Source organism: Asterias rubens, chromosome 5 (genome assembly GCF_902459465.1).
Source record: "Asterias rubens chromosome 5, eAstRub1.3, whole genome shotgun sequence".
Lineage (NCBI taxonomy): Eukaryota > Metazoa > Echinodermata > Asteroidea > Forcipulatida > Asteriidae > Asterias > Asterias rubens.
Window position 1 is genome coordinate 20,208,796 of NC_047066.1, and position 8,240 is coordinate 20,217,035.

At 42.5% G+C, this 8,240-nt stretch overlaps 1 long non-coding RNA gene across 1 annotated transcript; it reads right to left on the reverse strand.

The window, feature by feature from the left end:
- Nucleotides 1-6,137: 6,137 nt before the first annotated feature.
- Nucleotides 6,138-7,564, reverse strand: LOC117290841. The gene is made up of 3 exons (XR_004519089.1): nt 7,475-7,564; nt 7,021-7,355; nt 6,138-6,711 (listed from the first exon to the last, which is right to left on the reverse strand). It is a non-coding gene; the product is annotated as an uncharacterized LOC117290841 (long non-coding RNA).
- Between the last annotated feature and the right edge of the window lie 676 nt (nt 7,565-8,240).

An 8,240-nucleotide genomic window follows, 5' to 3' on the forward strand; every position in this document is an offset into this window, starting at 1 on the left:
TAGCAGTGCTGTGAAATCGCACAGTAAGCACAAAATCAGCTGCTAAGCAGTGCTATTGAATTGGGCAGTGGTCTCCTGGGCCAACCACCAATGTTCTTCCTGACGGTTTATCCACAGCCTAAGAAATTTAACCTGTGCCCCAATATCATTCGAATTTTTGGGGGGTTTTCTTGGGGCCTTTCCAAAAGGAACAAAAGATCTTGATAGGATGTACACCTCGTTCATCATCACGTTCTGATAAATCCTTGGGTCAGTCCCGCCATGTTAAAATGCCATCAGGCGGTCAACTCGATCTCTTGTGCTGAGTTTTTTTGGACGATCAGCCCCATCTCAGCCTTCATGTCAGCCCTGGCGAGGAGGCAACCCACACTCGCCAGCCACCAGTGATTGACTATCGCTGGATGATTGGGGGCCCAACAGAAATAAACATCCTGCTGTGAGCCTGCACCCATTGGTGTCCAGGTTCAGGACTCATATGCAGCGTGCCCTGTCCAGCGTGCCGGACGATTCAGGCTCCAAGGAACCAACTCGTCCCTTCTGATTTCTCCAACATTGACAAGGACGAGCCGGCACAGCTGCAAGACCCAACTTGTGCCTGTTTAACCTGACTCAGTACCAGGCCCTTTAGAGGGGGATCAACTTCCTCCTCAAGATGACGGCGGAGATTATGAATCATTTAAAAATTCAGAGTTTGCCTGTCGTTACCGAGGGTATGAAGAACCCCCCAGACAGGATGAGTTATCGGGAGGAGAACTGTTCAGGGGAAAACAAATCTTTCCAACCAGCTTCATTTCAGCCTTTTGGCGGGTTTGGGACTCCCTGCAGCGTCCTCTGTCCATGATGCTTGACCATTCACACTGCCAGAAACCAACTCGTCACTCACGCTCGGACATCACCAGAGATAACAAGGACAAGTTGACACAGCTGCAGCGCCAAGCCTGATGCCAACCCCTGCAGCGAAGTGCCAGGCTCTTGAGGGAGAAATCAACTCTCTCCTGGGAAGAGGGCGGTGTATTATGAAACATTTGACAAGTCGGACTTTGCCTGCCGTAACCGAAGGTATGAACACCCCTCGGAGAGATCAAGTTCTCGAAGAAATGTTTAGGGAAAACTATTTCTTCAACCAATACCCCAACCAGCGTTTGCAGTAGCAAATGGCTATGGGTGCTGGCAGTTCCGCTGTCGGGGTAGCTGTCTCAAACTAGTACCCTTCCCTGGCCACTAACCAGCATGTGTCTGAACAGATGGTAGGCCCCGGTAAGGGTTGTACAAACTAGGTTAAATGAGCTGCCTAGTCGAGTCGAGTCTCGTCTCTGTTCACCACCAGGGCGCCCCAAAATCGGGGACAACCTAGCGTAAGGAGTCTCATGACTTATTCAGCTTGATTAACCCACGCCCCCCGGCGCAGTGGAAATCTCCACAGGATGTCAGGATGGGTTATTACCTTTTTCCTGGGCCAGCCAACAGTGGGTGTTCCTCTCAAGGGATTATCTACAGTCAACCCTTCTGAGGCCAACCACCAGTGATTGACCATCCCCGGATGACTACGCCAAATGGGAATTACCTCTGATCATAAGCCTGCACCCTATCACCCACCTTAGCAGGTTCGGGACTCTATGCAGTGTGCACTATCCAGGGTGCTCAAAGATTCATGCTCCCTGGAACAAACTCGTCCCTCGGCTCGGTTATCTCAGACGATGAGAAGGACAAGTTGGCACAGCTGCAGCGAAGTGCCAGGCACCAGTAAGAATTACCGTTCGGCCATTGCCGCTGTTGACGGTAATTTCTCCATATCAGACCCTCGGACAACTTTAAGGGCATGTATCCCAACCTCCAGTTTAAAATCAACTGATGGTGTGCATTCAGGGTGCATGTCGACCATCTTTTCCCGAGTAACAAAGAAGGAGCCCGACATGTGGCAGCCAATGCTAAATCCAGAAGGACACATGTCAAGTTACTTCCAAGCCGGTGTTGTCAGCCTCATTGAACTTGAAGGATGCATACCTTCTTGTCACAGTCATGGCTGATTGAAACTTTGGGGAAAAAATCCTGTGGACAAGGCAGTCCCCGGTCACCTCCAAACAAGGAATGCAACTTGCTGCATTGTCTGGAAGCAGGTGACCTTAAGCTCCTTCAAGCCGAGGCTTGCATGTATGAGCCGATGAATGCTAAAAATAGTTTGGAAAGTCTCGGAAGCATTCCTTGGAAGTCATTTGATCAAAAGCAAATCCAGTCGAGGGCACGCTTTAGGAACCTTTCTAGTAGTGAAGGACTTCAAGGAGTTGACAGTGGGTTCCTCAAATTGTGAGAGCTGAAGAAAATGGGAGCAGTTGGCAAGGGTGAGCATTGGTCAATGGGCTATGACAGGTATTATCCGTAGTGGTACCCTGTCAATAGTCAGCTGGTGGCTGAGACCAGAGTCTGGGTCTGCCTCAGCTGATGGCCTTTTTTTAGGTACACCTCGGCAAGGGAGTAAGTTTGTGCTTAGCTTTGCCGCTGAGTAAGCAACAGGATTGCCATTGCCTGTGGGCTTTGGTAGTTTTTGTGCTGTCTAGGGGACTGCGGCAGGATATTGTCACCTGTCCCAGTCCCCCCCCCCCAGGAGAATAATTTCTCCCCATCAAGGACGGGCTCAAACCATAGGCTAATCCAGTACATGCCCTGCCCATTCCATGCAAGTCCGTAGCAATTTTAAGACCGACCCAAATGCGACATGACATTGTAGCTATCCACAAGTAAAACTTTATTTTATGGGGGAAAAAACAGACAAATACATAAACATTACTATCGATTAAAAACCATTCATGCATAGCATGAGGTGAAACAAGTAAGGCAAGCAACTTAAGTATTCTATCCCTTGTTATGTATCTCATAAAACACCTTTTGGATTCAGAAATTAAAATTGCAAGGATGCACACATGTGCGATGTTTGAAATAAAGACAAAATTTGTATAATTTCATAAAAATATTTCAAAATGTCCCAGCACCAGCCAATCACCCAGAAACCCAGCGTCTGGTTTGACCATGTACATCAGATAATGAGACAGGGCTCCATTAGAATCAAAGATAAACCTTTAATATCCGCTAAAATGTTACACGTTTATTTTCGGAGGGGAGAGGTTACCAGCACATCACCCTCAGCCAAGATCCTCAGCATCTGGCTTGATCTAAAATTCAAAACATACTAGGCACCTATGACTTTCACAAGGGGGGGGGGGCAAGCCTCGAATAACAAAGATACCCTTTAATAGTTCCATGTAATACCTTCAATAATCCCCTCAGCCAAGATCCTCAGCATCTGGCTTAATATGGTGGTTTAAAAACTCTGTGGGCTTCGATGAAAATTACTACACAATCAAAGGCGCCAAAAGATCGATGGGACAAACATTAACTTTAAGAGGGGAGAGGTTACCAGCACATCACCCTCAGCCAAGATCCTCAGCATCTGGCTTGATCTAGAATTTAAATTTTACTAGGCCCCCCTCCATAGGCCCCTACCTAGACGGACAAAAAAATTCCCAAATAACGATAGTACAAAAACAGTCCCTTAAATGTCTCTCAAGTTTAAGAGGGGAGAGGTTACCAGCACATCACCCTCAGCCAAGATCCTCAGCATCTGGCTTGATCTAGAATTTAAACTTTACTAGCCCCCCCCCCCCTCCCCCCCCACCATAGGCCCCTAACTTAGACGGACAAAAAGTTGCCCAAATAACAATAGTACACAAAATACACTTAAATGTTTCTGAAGTTTAAGAGGGGAGAGGTTACCAGCACATCACCCTCAGCCAAGATCCTCAGCATCTGGCTTGGTCTCGAGTTTATATCAAAATCTGGGTTGTCACAGTACAATGTACTTTCTACAGAAACCAAATTGCCAAAAGAATGATTGGGCAAAATTTAACACTCCCATTAATGTTTCAAAATTAATGTTATACAATTTAGAGGGGAGAGGTTGCCAGCACATCACCCTCAGCCAAGATCCTCAGCATCTGGCTTGATCTAGAGTTTATACCAAAATCTGGGTTTCACAATAGATTCTACACAGAAACAAATTTGCCCAAAGAGTTATAGGACAAGATAAACATTTACTTTAACGATTCAAATAAATTGCTATTTAAGAAGGGAGAGGTTACCAGCACATCACCCTCAGCCAAGATCCTCAGCATCTGGCTTGATCTAGAGTTTATACCAAAATCTGGGTTTCACAATAGATTCTACACAGAAACAAATTTGCCCAAAGAGTTATAGGACAAGATAAACATTTACTTTAACGATTCAAATAAATTGCTATTTAAGAAGGGAGAGGTTACCAGCACATCAACCTCAGCCAAGATCCTCAGCATCTGGCTTGGTCTAGAGTTTAAAATCAAACTGTTTGTTTTCACAATAATTTGTATAGAGATAAAGGTTTTCCGAAGGGTCATCATAATTTCATGTCATCACACATCTGCTTGCCAATGTTGGACAACTTGGAGTCCATTGTCATTGGCCGTTGGAAGGTCCTCTGTGGTGTTAAGCAGCAAGCCACATGATCAGAAGGTGGTCCAATAGTCTTGGGTCCTTGTCCGCACATGCACTCCAAAGGTTGATAGGCACAAAGGTTGTTTAAAAGGACATGTTTGCAATTGGTAGTTTGGAGATCCTCAGCATCTGGCTTAACCTACAGTTTATACAAAAATCTGGGTTTCACAATATTTTCTACAGAACAATGATAGGACAACGTTAAAAGTACCCTTTAAGTTTCAAAATTGATGTTTATGAGAGGAGAGGTTACCAGCACATCACCCTCAGCCAAGATCCTCAGCATCTGGCTTGGCCTAGAGTTAGTACCAAAATCTGGGATTTCAATTTTTTTCTTTACAGAAACAAATGTGTCCTAAGAATTGTAAACACTGATAAATATTCCCTTTAATGGTTTTCAATTGAAGTTAAAGAGGGGAGAGGTTATAACCAGCACATCACCCTCAGCCAGGATCCTTAGCATCTGGCCTGGTCAAGAGGTAATACCAAAATCTGGGTTATCACAATAATTTCTACAAAAAGGTTTTGTCCAAAGATTTATAAGATATTCTCTTGAATGGCTCTCAATTAAGGAAAGGAAAGGAGAGGAGAGGTTACCAGCACATCACCCTCAGCCAAGATCCTCAGCATCTGGCTATGCCTTGGGTTTTAAGTAAAATGTTGGTTTTTACAATTGTGTATGTAAGATGAATTTTGTTCTGAAGATTCATCATCATTTCAAGTCATCACACCATTTGTTGAGCAACTCAGAGTTCGTCATCATTTCCCTCTGCAAGGTCAGCAAGCCGAGCTTCAGTATAGGAGTAGTTGGTCCATAGTCTTTGGTCCTTGTTCAGACTGCTAGTGCCGACTGCGATTGTCGACTGCGAGTGTGCAGTCCGAAGGTCGATAGGCACAAAGGATGTTTAAAAGGACATAATTGCATGGGTGATTTGCATAACATTTTCTCAGTTTGTAGACTTTCGTCTTCAGAGGAACAGTCTGGCGAGTGAAGATTGGAGATCAGTGATGAATCGTGTGGTATTATGGGGAGGTAGTCATTGAAGTGTTGTATCTAGGTGCTGGAAATCTCCCTCCCCATGACTGCATATTGGAGACTGACGAAAGTTATCCAATTGTAAGATTGCTTAAAAACGTTGAATATGCATTTCATTCAATTAAAAACCCACTTCAGTAGAACATGGTAGTTTCATAAAATGCCAATTAGTACAGCCATAACACAGACTTCTCAAAACATTACCATAATCATTAAAAATACATGTACCAACTTAAAGGCAGTGGACACTATTGGTAATTGTCAAAGACTAGCCTTCACAGTTGGTGTATCTCAACATATGCATAAAATAACAAACCTGTGAAAATTTGAGCTCAATCGATCATTGAAGTTGCGAGATAATAATGAAAGAAAAAACACCCTTGTCACACGAATTTGTGTGCGTTTACATGGTTGATTTTCGAGACCTCAAGTTCTAAATCTGAGGTCTCGAAATCAGACTCGTGAAAAATTACTTCTTTCTCTAAAACTATGGCACTTCAGAGGGAGCCGTTTCTCACAATGTTTTATACCATCAACCTCTCCCCATTACTCGTCACCAAGAAAGGTTTTATGCCAATAACTATTTTGAGTAATTACCAATAGTGTCCACTGCCTTTAACCTTTAACATATATTTATCAACAAACTAAGGTACTAATCCAACTAATCCAGTACAGTTCTGCAACAAGCATTGATCAGGTGAGTGCAATGTTTTAGAGTTCGTGTGATGTCAGTTAGTTCTGTGTGCTTGTGTCCATGGTAGACTGGTGCCTGCGTTTGCAACTTCTTTTCTTTAATCGGCAGTTGAGGCCTTAAACATTTCTTCCGAGTCTGCTGCTCGTGACGTTAATCATTTCTTTAGATTCTGCTGTGGCTTTGGAGGGCCCATAATACTTATTGTCTGAAATAGTGTTCCTCAATAAAATAAAGTTCTTGAACGAGCGAATTCTCGGTTTCATCAGCGAGCTCTTGGTTTCACAGAGAAAAGACAAAGTTCGTGAGGTGCTCTTAGGGTTATCGATGTTGTATTTCAAATTGTTCGACAGTTGTAAAAGTTTGTGATCCTTTTCTCACTCCTTGAAACGCTACTCTGCAGTGCGTTCATTCATCAACTCCAGACTCCAATGCAGTCCATACTCTACACAATGGGGCTGATCTGTAAAAAATAGTAATCATTGTCAAATGAAAACATATTACTTGAAATTTTAGCAAGTTATTACTTAGAAAAGACAACGGTGAAATGTCTATCTACAAATATTCTGAAACGTTCCCAAGAATTAATGTATCAGAAAGACTTGAATTGGGCCCCTTAATAAAGGTTTTTCAAATTGACTATAAAAAGTTGTCCCAGATTAGACATGTATGCATGATTATAATAGTTTCATAATAGTTTTTCTCCCTTAGGTTCCAATTTAAAACAGTCAAATAAAAAAGTGCTGTTTAAATCATGTTATTTGTAACCTACCTGTTTGATTGGAGGTCCATGTCTTAACACGATGGATGGTAGATGGTCTACTTCTTTCGAGCCCATCATCTACTCTTATTCAAATGTATTGGGCGCGTCTCACAATTCTCTCGTTTGCTGCCATCAGGTCTTCTTGGCAGCACTGCTCCTCCAGAACTGGGCATTGTAGAAGGTGTGGCATAGATTGGGACGATGTGCCACAATACCATTGGGTGTCATCAGCGTAGGTATACCACCATTTCTTCATGTTTTTCTTGCGTCGTCCCAACCTCTGTACCTTGGTGGTAGATGGGTCTTTATATTTCTTGTCCTGGTAGATGACTGTTGAATATCAACTGGAAAGGAAATAGATGTTTATTCACGTGTTACTTTTGTAAAGAGTTTAAGAGTTGTTGTTGTTCTTTTCCCCAAATGTGCCTTATTACATGTAGTTGTAACTATTTTAAAAACTTACCCAAACAAAACAAAGTTTGGAGAAGGTATCTCATCAGTCAAGTTCCTCAGGACTGCAGACATTTCAAGCTGTGGCGAAAATGTACTATCAGTCATTTCACATTTCCTACTGGTCAAAGGATCGAGATCAGTGTAAGTAGTTCAGCTATCAAAAATAGTCTAAACTTTCCAGTTTTAGTAAATGCTGGCTGTGACAGATAAATCAGTTTTAAGAAACAGCTGGGGGGAAAGAATGGACAAAATATCCACACAAAAACATGGAAACAAGAAAGTAATTTGTTTCATCTGCCGGAACTCTCCAAGAGCATTTTGAGGCATTAGGGATTTAAAAAGGGTATATAAAATAACACCAATAATGCAATTATTTTTCTATGAGAAAACATTTCTCATGCCATGAACATTATGTTGCAGTCATTATATAATATACTTACAAATCCTGATGACCTGAGGAAAGACAGATCTTCACAGGAGCCTTTAAAAAGACTGACAAAAAAACATGTATAAGGCATGGGAAACACTGCAGTCTAATCTTCTTACCATTTTGTTTGCCCACTGTATTGTTGAGTATAATCTGTAACTGTAACATTACAACATTGAAATTACTTAGTCAGCTCAGAGTTACATCAACTTTGTATCCAATGTTACAAGGACTTTAAAATCATTTAAATGAAGAATGAGTTTAGTTTCAGACAAAAGGAAAGTGAATTTTGCAAATTAAAAATGGCCTTGCCCTCCCAAAGATGACATGCCAGGACTGGAACTGCACT